Source organism: Gossypium hirsutum, chromosome A08 (assembly GCF_007990345.1).
Source record: "Gossypium hirsutum isolate 1008001.06 chromosome A08, Gossypium_hirsutum_v2.1, whole genome shotgun sequence".
Taxonomy (NCBI): domain Eukaryota; kingdom Viridiplantae; phylum Streptophyta; class Magnoliopsida; order Malvales; family Malvaceae; genus Gossypium; species Gossypium hirsutum.
The window spans coordinates 50,894,468-50,907,869 of NC_053431.1; the positions used below are offsets into that span (position 1 = coordinate 50,894,468).

At 35.1% G+C, this 13,402-nt stretch overlaps 1 non-coding gene across 1 annotated transcript; it reads right to left on the reverse strand.

The window, feature by feature from the left end:
* Positions 1 to 12,358: 12,358 nt before the first annotated feature.
* Positions 12,359 to 12,465, reverse strand: LOC121205431 (small nucleolar RNA R71). The gene has a single exon (XR_005900509.1). It is a non-coding gene; the product is annotated as a small nucleolar RNA R71 (small nucleolar RNA).
* Between the last annotated feature and the right edge of the window lie 937 nt (positions 12,466 to 13,402).

Below are 13,402 nucleotides of genomic sequence, written 5' to 3' on the forward strand. Positions count from 1 at the left end.
AACCCCTTAGGAAAATATATCTTAGTTGATAAAGTTTGCAAGAGTTGTACTTTAATGATTCGGGGTCACTATTTTCCAGCTGACTTAATGATTTAGCCATTTGATGAGTTTGATGTGATACTTAGAAGGATTGATTGACTCTGCATGATGTAGTAGTGAATTGTAGATGAAAAGTTATTGAATTGAAATGTCAAAACAATGAAACTCTTAGGGTTGGGTCAGATGAGTCGGATGAATTGCCTATTGTGATTTCATCGATGTCGGCTCAGAGGTATGTAAGAAAGGGTTGTGAAGCATTTCTCACATATGTACTGAATACTAAGGTGTTTGAATTGAAGATCGAATCTGTACTAGTAGTTTGTGAATATTCAGATGTGTTCCCAGAAGAGTTGGCAGGGTTACCACCGGTCAGAAAGGTGGAGTTTGCTATTGATTTAGTACTGGGACTGCACCAATATCGATAGCTCCGTATAGAATGGCTCCAATCGAGTTGAAAGAATTAAAGTCTTAGTTACAAGAGTTGATAGACAATGGTTTTACGAGACCGAGTTTTTCTCCCTAGGTGCACCGGTATTATTCGTCGAGAAGAAAGATGGATCCATGAGACTTCGTATCGATTATCGTCAACTTAACAAGGTTACGATAAAGAACAAGTACCCTTTACTGAGGATTGATGATTTGTTTGACCAGTTGAAAGGGGCAACAATATTCTCAAAGATAGATTTGAGATTTGGTTACTATCAGTTGAGAGTTAAAGACTTGGATGTTCCGAAAACTGCATTCAAAACGAGGTATGGGCATTATGAGTTTCTTGTTATGCCTTTTGGATTAACTAATGTTCCTGCTATTTTTATGGATTTGATGAATTGAATCTTCCGACTGTATTTAGATAAGATTTTGGTTGTGTTTATTGATGACATTTTGATTTATTCTTGAGATGAGGCAGAGCATGCTAAACATTTAAGAATTGTATTGCAGACTTTGAGAGATAAGAAATTGCTTGCTAAATTCAGCAAAAGTGAGTTTTGGCTTTGAGAAGTCAGATTTTTGGGGCATATTGTATCAGCGAAAGGTATAAGATTTGATCCGAGTAAGATTTCAACAATTGTGGATTGGAAACCACTGAGAAATGTATCCAAGGTTAGAAGCTTTTTGCGCTTAGCTGGGTATTATCAATGATTTGTCAAGGGATTCTCGATGATTGCTACACCTATGAAAAATTGTTACAAAAAAATGTTAAGTTTGAGTGATCAGAGAAATGCCAAAAGAGTTTTGAACAGTTGAAAGCATCGTTAACTAAGGCACCGGTATTAGTGCAACTTGAGTCAGGAAAAGAGTTTGTGATTTTCAGTGACGCGCCATTGAACGATCTAGGATGTGTGTTGATGCAAGAGGGTAAAGTGATAGCTTATGCCTCGAGACAGTTAAAACTGCATGAGAACAACTATCCGATGCATGACTTGGAATTGGCTGCCATTGTGTTTGCTTTAAAGATTTGGCAACACCATTTATTCGGTGACAAGTGCCACATCTATACCAATCACAAGAGTTTAAAGTACTTGATGACTCAGAAGGATATAAATTTGCGACAACGGAGATGACTTGATTTGTTGAAAGACTATGATTCCAGGAAAGGCGAATGTGGTCGCCGATGCTTTGAGTAGGAAATCATTGTTTGCTTTGAGAGCAATGAATACTCGATTGAATTTATCTAATGATAGCTCAATCATAGCTAAGTTGAAAGCTAGACCAGTATTTCTTCAGCAAATTTGCGAAGCTCAGAAAAGTGACAAAGAACTTCAAGCTAAAAGAGTTCAGTACGAATTGACTAGTGATTCAGATTTTCGAATTGGGGCCGATGATTGTTTAATGTTCCAAGGTAGGATTTGTTTACCGAGAGATATTGAGCTTATTTAGAAAATTCTTCAGGAGGCACCAAGTGGTTGTCTACCTATTTACCCAGGAAGTACGAAGATGTATAATGAGTTCAAGAAGTTGTATTGGTGGTTAGGTATGAAAAGAGATATTTTTGAATTTGTATCAAGATGTTTGATTTGCCAACAAGTAAAAGCCGAACATCAAGTACCTTCAGATTTACTTCAGCTTGTGATGATTCCTGAGTGGAAATGGGACAGAATTACAATGGATTTCATAACTAAATTACCTCTGACTCCGAAGAAGAAAGATGTTGTTTGGGTCGTTGTTGATAGATTGACAAAATCGGCTCATTTTATTCCGGTACATACTGACCATTCACTTGATAAGCTAGTTGAGTTGTAAATTGTTAGATTGTACGGAGTGCCTATTTCTATTATTTCAGATAAAGATCCGAGGTTTAAGTTACGATTTTGGAAAAAGTTGCAAGCATTGGGCACAAAGTTTAACTTTAGTACCGCATTCCATCTGTAGACCCACAGTCAATCTAAAAAGACGATTTAGGTACTCAAAGACTCGCTGTTGTATTTTAGAGTTCGAAGGTAGTTGGGAAAAATATCTACCTTTAGTTGAATTTGCTTACAACAATAGTTTTCAGTTGAGTATAAAGATGGCATCGTATGAGGCATTGTATGGTCGTAAGTTTCAAACTCCGTTGTACTGGACCGAGCTCAGTGAGAGACAGATTCACAGGGTTGATTTGGTTAGAGAAACAGAATAAAAAGTGAAAATAATTCGTGATTGTTTGAAAGTAGCTTCGGATAGACAGGAATTGTACGTGGATCTAAAACCAAAGGAAATTGAATTTCGATTCGGTGATAAGGTATTTCTGAAAGTATCTCCGTGGAAGAAAATCCTTAGGTTTGGTCACAAAGGCAAGCTGAGTCCACACTTTATCGGTCCATATAAGGTTATAGAAAGGGTAAGACCAGTGGCTTATCGGTTAGCTTTACCGACAGAGTTAGAAAGGATCCATAATGTGTTTTATGTGTCTATGTTGCGATGATATCGATCAGATCCATCTCATGTGATTTCACCAACTAAGGTTGAGATTCGACCCGACATGACTTATGGTGAAAAACTGATCAAGATCCTAGCCCGGGAAGTTAAACAGTTGAGAAATAAAAATATAGCACTAGTGAAAGTTCTGTGCCAAAGACATGGGGTCGAAAAAGCTACGTGGGAGACCGAGGAAGCTATGAGAAAATAGAACCCAAACCTCTTTTCTGGTAAAATTTTCAGGGACAAAAATCCCTAAAAGGGGAAAGTTGTAACAGCTCGTTTTCAGGTCAAATCAAAACAGTGGTCCTGGGACCACAAATACAAAGTAGAAATATTTATTTTATTATTATTTTAAGGTCTAAAATATGATTGAATGATTGTGTGAAAATTTCGTTAAGAAATTTTATCAATAGAGTGTCCAATTTGACTAATAGGACTAAATTGCAATAGGTGCAAAATTTGTGTTCTAGAAGCTAGAGGTGTCTAATTGCTATGAAATTTTAAATTGGAGGTCTTTAAATAGTAATTAGACCATTATACTTTAAGTTGGACAAAAATGGACATGGTTAGGTGAAATTTCAAAGTTTGGAATTAAGGGCATTTTGGTCATTTGGTAAATAAAAACAAAATAACTAAAATAAAATATGTTCATCTTCATCAAATTAGTCCCTTAGCCAAAATTCCAATGGTCTCCATAGCTAGGGTTTTGCCAAGCTTTCAAGCTCGATTGTAAGTCCGTTCTTGCCTCATTTTTAATGATTTTTATGTTTTTGAAGTTGTCTTAACCTAATCTAGCTATTTCAAGGGCTAACTTGAAAGAAAATCAAAGTATAAAACTTTAACTATGTTTAATATTTGTGTATTTTGATATCTAATGGTAGAAAATGGATGTTTGATGTTAGGTAAACAACATTTACCACGTGATTTTTGATAAAAATGTCAAATAAGAACCTATTTGTAAAAGTTGTAAAATGTGTGTAAAAATGTGAATAAATGAAAATTGTGGGCTGATTTGAGTACTAATAATATTCGGCTAGACTTGGGTAATGAAGAAATCGAATGAAAATTATTTTTCGAGCCTAGGGACTAAAATGTAAAAAGTTAAAAAGTTACGGGCAAAAATGTAATTTTTTCCATAAGGTGTTTTGGGATTAAATTGAATAATGTGATGATTGAATGAGTTAAATATGGTATTATAGATCAAGAAAGATGAGCTTCTGACCTAGACCAGGAAAAGAACAAAGTTGTGGACTAATCGAACTATTAGCCATTTTGTACTGATGTAATAGCCCAAAATTGGGTCTAGTTGGAACAGATGTTTTGGGACCACAAAATCTGAGATAAAAATAATAAATTTATGATTATTTTGAGGTCTATGATATGATTTCATGATTGTGTGAAAATTTCGTGAAGAAATTCTATCTATGCATAAAGTGCTCAATTTGAAGTTAGGGACTAAATCGAATAAGTTGAAAAACTTGCATTCTAGAAGTTTCTAGTATGAAATTGCTTTGAAATATTAATTAGGAGGTCTTAAATAGCAATTTGACCAATTTGTAAGTGATGGACAAAAATTGGACATGGATGGAATTTTTGAAAGTTTAGTAAGGAAGGGCATTTTGGTCATTTGGTCATTAAAAGAAATAAAAAGGGAAAATAAAGCCAAAAGTTACTCATTTTTTTCATGGAGACTGAAATTAGCATGGGGGAAACCATGGCTAGGGTTTTCAAGCTTTCCAAGCTCAATAGTAAGTCCGTTCTAACCCCGTTTTTCAAGTTCTTTACGTTTTTGGAATCTCGGTAATTTGATTAAGCTTATTCTAGCAATAATTTAAGCTAGGATTCATATTTGGAAAAATACTCATAGGTGAAATGTGTTTATTTTTCTGTTTTATGATAAAATATGAGGTTTTAAATTATGTTAGACAACTTGTGCTACTCGGTTTTGAGTGAAAATGAGTAAAAGGGCTTAATCGGTAAAAATACCTAATAGTCATAAGTATATGTTAGAGTGAGAATTTGATGTTTCCATAGAAGGGAAAAGTGATCAGCATGTCATAAAACATAAGAATAAGGGATGAAGTTTAATTCCCGAGCCTAGGGGCAAAAGTGTAAATATACAAAAGTTTAGGGGCAAAATTGTAATTTTTTCAAAGTTTGAGTTAAGGACTGTTTTGAATAGTACATTAATTAAATAAGTAAAATATGATGTTTTAGATCCTGGAAAATGAGATTTTAACCTAGAATGAGAGAAAAATCGAAAATTGGGAAAGTTGGTAAAATGATCGTTTTAGTATCGAAGTAAGTTCATATGTATAATAAGCATTAATTTATGCATGTTTCAATGTAAAATTGATATATTTATTATAATTTTCGAGGTGTTGAAAGTATGTAAGTTGGTATGATAATAATACAGCAATAATGCTGTAATTTATATTTGAAAGTTAAATTTAGTGAATTAATTGAATTATGTTAAATTAAATGATTATGGTGCCAAGTTTATGAATTGATTTAAAAATATGTCTATGGTACATGAAGTGCATTGAATTATCATACATAAATGTGATTTCTATGATTATGGATATTATGGGAAATTGTAAGTTCATATGATTTTTAATAAGGCAATGTGTAATTTAATATTATTGCCTTGATATTAAATGAGATGTAAGTTTATATGTAAGTAATACATCAATATTACTTGTATTATGATATTTTATAATAATATTGGAAATATGTTTGTGGATAATTACTTGATTGGTGAAATTGTTGGAAAAGAGAGAGAAATCCCGGTTGAACCTTCGAAAAGATTGGATGATACAGATAGTATGTAGCTAGGTCACATGTATGGTGCTGAGTGCACATCATGTGTACAAGAGAGCTACAAGACATTATGATGTAGCTAGGTCGCATGGGTGATACTATGTATACACCATGTAGACAAGAGAGCTACGGGATATATGTAGCTAGGTCGCATGCGTGGCTCCAGGTGAAGGACACCATGTAGACAAGAGAGCTACGAGATAAATTGGCTAGGTCACATGGGTGGTACTGAGTGTTCACCATGTGTACAAGAGAGCCGAACTCTATGATGGGTGGAGCTATGTGCTGAAACCACCAAGTATCGAGGATTGATCTGAAGTGTTCAACGGGAGACTCTCTATGTATTGCTTTGTGAGTTTTGTGATGAATAAGTGCATGAACTCGGTTATGTGAATGATGTGTTCATTAAGTGACCAGGATGTGGTAAGGTTATAAACAAGTAAGTTATACATGAGGATGATTTTATGGTGACCTTGTGATCATGGGCCTATACTTGTGATGTATGAAATGTGGTGAAAATGATTTGTGATATGTATGTTAAAATGAGGTTAATACAAAGAAAGTGTGAAAGAGTGAAGCAATAAAACTGTTTTGGATAGTAGCAGTGACGTGATTTTGAAAAATCACCAAAAATAGTAGAAATTGAATCAGAGACTAAATGAGATATTAAATTAAAGGTTAATTAGTCTATTTTCATATAAAAAAACAGAGCAAGAAAAGGAGTTCTATATTTTGATATATTTTTGTTTTTGTAAGACTGGTTCAGAATGATTACGTGATCCCCTGTTCTGACTTTGGAAAATCACAAAAAATTGGATAACAATAATTAGGGCTTAAAATTATATTTTTAAAATCCCTAATGAGTCTATTTTCAATATAAATCAACAAGAACATTATCTGATTTCTGTATTGTGAGATAGTTAATTTTTAGTGAAGAGAGGTCAGAACTGTCAGAATGTGAAACAGGGGAAATTTTAATGAATAAACTGTACTAATTGGCCCAACCAAAAATTATGAAAATTTTATGGTACAAATATATGTGAGTCTAGTTTCAGGGGAAATTTACGGATCCTAATTTGGAGCTCTGTAGCTCGAATTATAAATAAGTAAGTGACTATGACTTGTGTGGATAGTTTGATGTGAGTATTTATTAGTAAATTGTGAAATCGTACTTACAAGAATGCTATATACATTAAGGATGTGGAATGGAGAGGAGGAGGAGGAAAATAAATATATGTGGAATACATGGAAACTATGGTATATGAAATATTGATATAATAAAATAAATGATATGTGTTTATAAGAAAACAGAAAGCGAATGATATGTATCATGACATGTATATACATATATGACTAGTCTCAATGTAATGCTTGTAGGGTATGGAGTTGAATTAAAATGTTTTAGTCAAACATGTTATTTGCACATCTGAATTGTGGTATTTTATAAAGATATGATCTAGTTTTAAATATGAATGCTTGATGATTAAGCTGAAGATATTTGGTAAGATGATAATCTTGGTATAAATGTATAAGTGGTACTATAATAAACAAGGTAAAATGAGTATGAGAGACACATGTTTGATGATATACAAATGCTATGTTTGTGGTTTAATTGAGAATATTTAATCATTAAATGAATACCATGTTATATGCTTTTGATTTTGTATAAGTGTGTAAGAGATTAAGGTTGACCAAAGCTTGGAAAATAGCCTAGGTATATTCCACACAAGCAGAGACACGACCATGTGTCTCAGCCGTGTATGGAACATGACTTGAGGACACGGGTGTGTGGAGCCTTAAATCATGAAATTTTCAAGATTTTCGTAAGTTCTCGGTTTAGTCCCCAACCCTTTCTAAAGTATGTTTTGAGCTTCATAGACTTTAATAAGGGACTATGTGTAAGTGAATGAACGTTTTGAAATATGAATAAAATTTTATGGCCCGTATTTTAGTTTAATGTTTGTATGTTTGTCCGGTAACGCCTCGTACCTTATCCCGGCCTCGGGTACGAGTAAGGGGTGTTACAACCGAGGTAAGTTCGTGTGTTAAAAATAAGCTTTAAAATAATTGTACTTAAATGCTTTAATATTGCATGAATTGTTTGTTTGATTGTGTGAATGAGTGTAAGTCTATGAATGAGTTCGACGATGACTCGACGAGCAAGAAATCTCATTTGAACCTTAGGAATAGGTTAGGATACAAGTGACATGTCACTAGGGTCATTATGTGTTATGTGATTATGTGATCCGGGTGTTGATCTTGTACGTCTTACCAGTGGCTGAGTATACTGGCATATGTTGTAGATATTTGACAGCTGTGTAAGCAGCACCGCATAGCTACGTCTTATCTGACAACTTTTGTAAGCATGACTGTTGATAGCTCGAGAGCGAACAACTATGTAAGATAAGACTTGGGTAGCTTTGGCTACATATGTGGCACTTAGTGTGAAAATTTCCCGAGTATTCGACATTTTTATTCCGAGTGGTTCATGGGTATGTCAAAGATGAGAATATGTGTCGATCCATTCCAAAATGGTTCAGGTATGTACGTAAAGCTCATGCTTATTAAATGCTTGAAATGATGAAAAAGAAGTTTTGTGATGGAATGAATTTTTATCATGAGACTGTGGTAAATTTACATTTAACTATGTTATACTATTCGAATGTTATATGCATGATAAGGTTGCTTATTTGTAAGCTATATAACTTACTTTATTTATTTTCCATGTTTTTATTGTGTCGCCAAGGATCGGAGATCGTCGGAGATTCGAATCACAATATCAAACTTTGATTTTGGGTATTTATGATCTTAGTATTTTGAAAGTATGGCATGTATAGGGACTTGGTCATTTTGTTATATATGTCATTATGATTGCCAGATGTATTGGCTTGTAATAGCTATTGGTTGATTTGGTACCTTGTCATTGCTAATTGGATTATTTTGGCTAACATGGTTGTAAGCCTAAGTATATTCATATATGTGCCAATGTCTTTGTTGATGTGGTCATGGAATGCTTGTGATTGATGGAAATGTGATTTAAGGCTTGAATGTGAAATGTTTGGTAATGTGATCTATTGACGAAATGATGAATTTGTGTACAATTAGGCATCTTGAAAATAGTTAATAGAGGTTTGATGAATGTGAAATTGGCATGATTGATTTAGGGTATATTAAATGTTGAGTATGATAGATGTTGCTATTTTATTGGCATGTGTTGGTCATAATTGTTGATGTTTTGGTTGCCTAAGTATATTATGTTTTATGCCATTGAATTGGTGTATGTATATGTGAGAATAAGGGTGGAAAATGGCTTGGAAAATAGCCTTTATTTTGTCCACATGGGTAGACACACGGGTATGTGTCTAGGTCATGTGTGACACACAGTTTGCCCATGGGCATGTGTTTTGGCCGTGTGTCCCCTGCACCCTAATTTTGAGAAATAGAATACTCAGAATTGAGTACACAAGCTGAGACATGGACGTGTGTCTTAGCCGTGTGGATGACACAGCCTCAGGTACGGGCGCGTGACTTGGCCGTGTGATCTCAATTTGTTCATGTGTTACAAGTTAGAGAGTTACACGGGGTCGGGATACGGGCGTGTGTGACCACACAGCCTGCCCACACGGGCATGTCCCATATCCACACGTGCGTGTGATCCCTGTTTAGTGGAAAAATTATCTAAGTTTTGTAAAAATTTCTCGAGTTTTCAGTTTAGTCCCGAACCAGTTCCAAAGCATATTTTGGGCCTCGTAGGCTCGTACTAGGGACTTTATGATTGAATGTGATGGTTTTAATTTGGACACAAATTTATGACTCAAAATTGTATGATTGCTTGTGATGTAAGTCTGGTAATGCCTCGTACCCTGTTCCGGCGTTGAATACGTGTAAGGGGTGTTACATGTGTGGTCAGGCCGTGTACTACACACGCCCGTATCCCTAACTCGTGTAACTCTCTAACTTTTATGGCATGGAGAAATTGAAGTCATACAGTCAAGTCACACGCCCGTGAGCTAGGCTGTGTAGCGAATTTTATTTTTGAAATCTAGGTGTTGTTTTCATAAGGCCGTGTAACTGGAAACACAAAAATTTGCACACTTTTTCATACCCTTTTTAACTTAAATTCATGCGAATTCGGTTAAATTCATGTTGAAAAATAACTAATTTTTATAAAATAATTAAAGTGCACTTAAAATATGAACATGTTGAAATTTAGTTAATTTTTTAATTATTTTTGATGATTTTTGGTTATTTTCGACAGATTTGCACAAAGGGCAAAAAATGGCTCGGCAGACACTGCCAGAAACACAAAACCGAGAAGCAATTTGAAGTATCGAGGCGAATTAATTTCCAGCCTAAGACAGTCCAAAATTATATGTATTAAATCATAATAAACTAATTTTAATTTATAACCAAGTTAATTTGGATTAATAAATTATTGTTAATTAATTATGAAAAAATGGTCCGATTGAACCGAACCAAGTGAACCAAACCGACCAAGGAGAAGAAAGCCCAAAACTGTCCAAGTGCTGACCCAATTCAGCTCATTAGCTGATTATTTAAGCTGCAAAGAAGCCCTTGAAGACTTCTTCAAATTGCAAATCAGCCCCTCCACAATTGATGGCTTTGAATATTTGCCCCAAGCCAAATTTAGCAAAGTTGAAGCCATCAACTTTCCCACATAGATGGCCAGCCAAGGGGTGGCTCTTTGGCTGCTATTTTTATCAAATTTTAGCTGCCACATTCAGCTATAAAAACCCCCCTTGGCTGATCATTCAATGCATCCCTCATTCAGTCACATCTCTTCTCTTCTCTCCTCTCTCACTTTCTCCTCTCATTTTTCCATTTCAAGTCCCTTTCTCTTGTGTCGATTTCTCTCCTTGAGAAAGGGTTCTTCTTCAGCCATTTTGGAGTAGCAATTGAGTGTTCATAGAAGACTTGATCAGTGAGGACAAAAAAGAAGGAAGAACAGAGCAACCTAGTCAACTCACGGAAAAACACCAGATTTGATTCTTGTTCCCTATCTCTTTAATTTTTGTTGTTGTTATGATGAACATATCTATGAATATTTATGTTGTTGGAATGGTTAATTTAATCAGCTTAGCTTGAATTATTAAAATTGTGTTTATGCTGTTATAGGCCTCGGTAAAATGCTTAATTAAGTAAAATCATGCCTAAGTTATTCTTGCATTACGATTGTGAGGTAACTAATGAATTAATTATTTAAATGGATTGAAATTGTAATTAATTTAGACAATACTTAATCAGTGCATGTTTATTCTTCTAAGGTAGCTGAAGGTTAAATTAGCAGTGTATCTGGCGATACACTTGCCTTGCATAACTTGCAAGATTATTGTGATTAAACTGTTTCAAGGTAAGGATACCTTGTTACCTCACATAGTCTTTTATGTGCTTATTAGATTTAATTAATCATTTTAATTGACATAGGGATATGCAAGAGATTAGCTCACTTTAATGAGTATGTATGTGCCATGACATGTTTTCTTATTAAAATTTGTTAAATCGTTTGAATTAGCATAGGGATATGTTAAGAGATGAATGGATTTGTGTATGTGAATATGTTCATAAGTTAGCAATTTACCGAGTTGCCGTGAATTTATTTGTAACAACATAGACATGAGTTTAATAATTCTAGGTTAAAGAAATGTAATTAAATCAACAAAATTATGTCATCTTGATTAAATCATATTTTGAAATCGTGCATTTGAGATTTATTTCTTTAGTTTACTTAGCTTAAAATCTTAGTTTTTAAATCACCCTCTTCAAACAAAATATTTTTCTTCAGCAAAGTGTTTTAAATAGCATTCATAAATAATCCTTTTTGTAGTACCTGTGGGTACGATAACTCGACATTTACTTGTCACTTTATTACTTGTTGTGAATGTGTACACTTGCACATTTCTATCGTGCCAAGTTTTTGGCACCGTTGCCGAGAACTGTTTTAAAAGTCATTATTTGTAAATTTGTTAGTTTACATTTTGGTTTATTTTTCTGTTTAAATTTTAACTTAATTTTTCTGTGATTATTTCAGGTGTTTATAAGTATTGACCGAATTATTGAGCTACTCCTTATAGACCTTAAGATGGAACGAACTTTTTGAGAATGAAGAAGACAAGCAAATTAGAGAAGGACCGAAGAAATAAACTTTGAAAATCTGAATTAAGGAAATGAAGCAAACCTTGCTCAAAATCCTATCCTTATTGCTGATGATAGGGATAGAGCTTTACAACAATATGCCATGCCAGTGTTTCATAATCTTAATCGGGGTATTAGGAGACTTGAAATTGAGGCACAACAGTTTGAGCTGAAGCCAGTCATGTTCCAAATGTTTCAGACAGTGGGCCAATTCAGTGGAATGCCTGCCGAAGATCCTCACCTACACTTAAGACTATTTATGGAGGTGAGCGATTCTTTCAAGTTAACCGGAGTAACTGAAGATGCATTACGATTGAAGTTGTTCCCATATTCACTAAGGGACAGAGTTCGAGCCTAGTTGAACTCGTTGCCACCAAACTCAATTTCTACATGGCAAGAGTCAGCAGAAAGATTCCTTATGAAGTATTTCCTGCCTAGCAAGAATGCTAAGTTGAGGAACGAGATCACTGCCTTCCAACAAATAGATGATGAGTCCTTGTATGAGGCATGGGAAAGGTACAAAGAGTTATTACGAAAGTGCCCTCATCACGAAATCCCACATTGCATCCAACTTGAGACATTTTATAATGGTCTCAATGCTTACACGAGGATGGTAGTGGGCACTTCCGCTAACGGTGCTCTCCTTTCTAAGTCTTATAATGAGGCTTATGAAATCATTGAGAGGATTTCCAGCAAAAATTACCAATGGCCAACCAATTGAGCAGCACTAGGAAGACGAGTTGTTGGAATACATGAAGTAGACACTCTCACTTAACTTGCATCTCAGGTGTCCTCAATATCCTTAATGTTAAAAAATCTTACTACTAATGGGTCTAATAGTTTTGCAGCACAACCACCAAATCAATTTGAAAATATAGCCTGTGTCTATTGTGGGGAAGGACATTTGTTTGAAGAATGTCCATCAAACCCAGAATCCATGTACTACATAGGTAACCAGAACCAAAATCGAGGAAGGCAAGGACTGCAATCCAATTTTTATAACCCATCATGGCAAAACCACCCGAATTTTTCCTGGAGTAACCAAGGGGTTGGAACTAGTAATACTTACGCCCAACCTAGATCGACCCAGCCACCTAGTTTTCCCCAACAAGTTCAGAAACCAACCCAAGCTGAACCATCCAATGGCTTTGAAAATTTGTTGAAGGCATACATAGCCCTGAGTGATGTCTTAATCCAAAGCCAAGCAACTACGTTGAAAAACCTGGAAAACCAAATGGGCCAGCTTGCAACTGAACTCAGGAATCGACCACAAGGTGCTTTACCTAGTGCTACGGAGAATTTGAGGAATCCAGGGAAGGAACATTGCAAAGCGTTGACATTGAGGAGTGGAAAGACCGTAGAGCCCACCATTGAAGCTGAAAAGGAGCAAGTTGAAGCTCAAGATCCAGAGGAAGTTCAACCGAGTGTTGAAATTCCAGTTTCACAAGAACCAAACTTTGCAAAACCCTACAAGGTAATTTCAAAACCACCT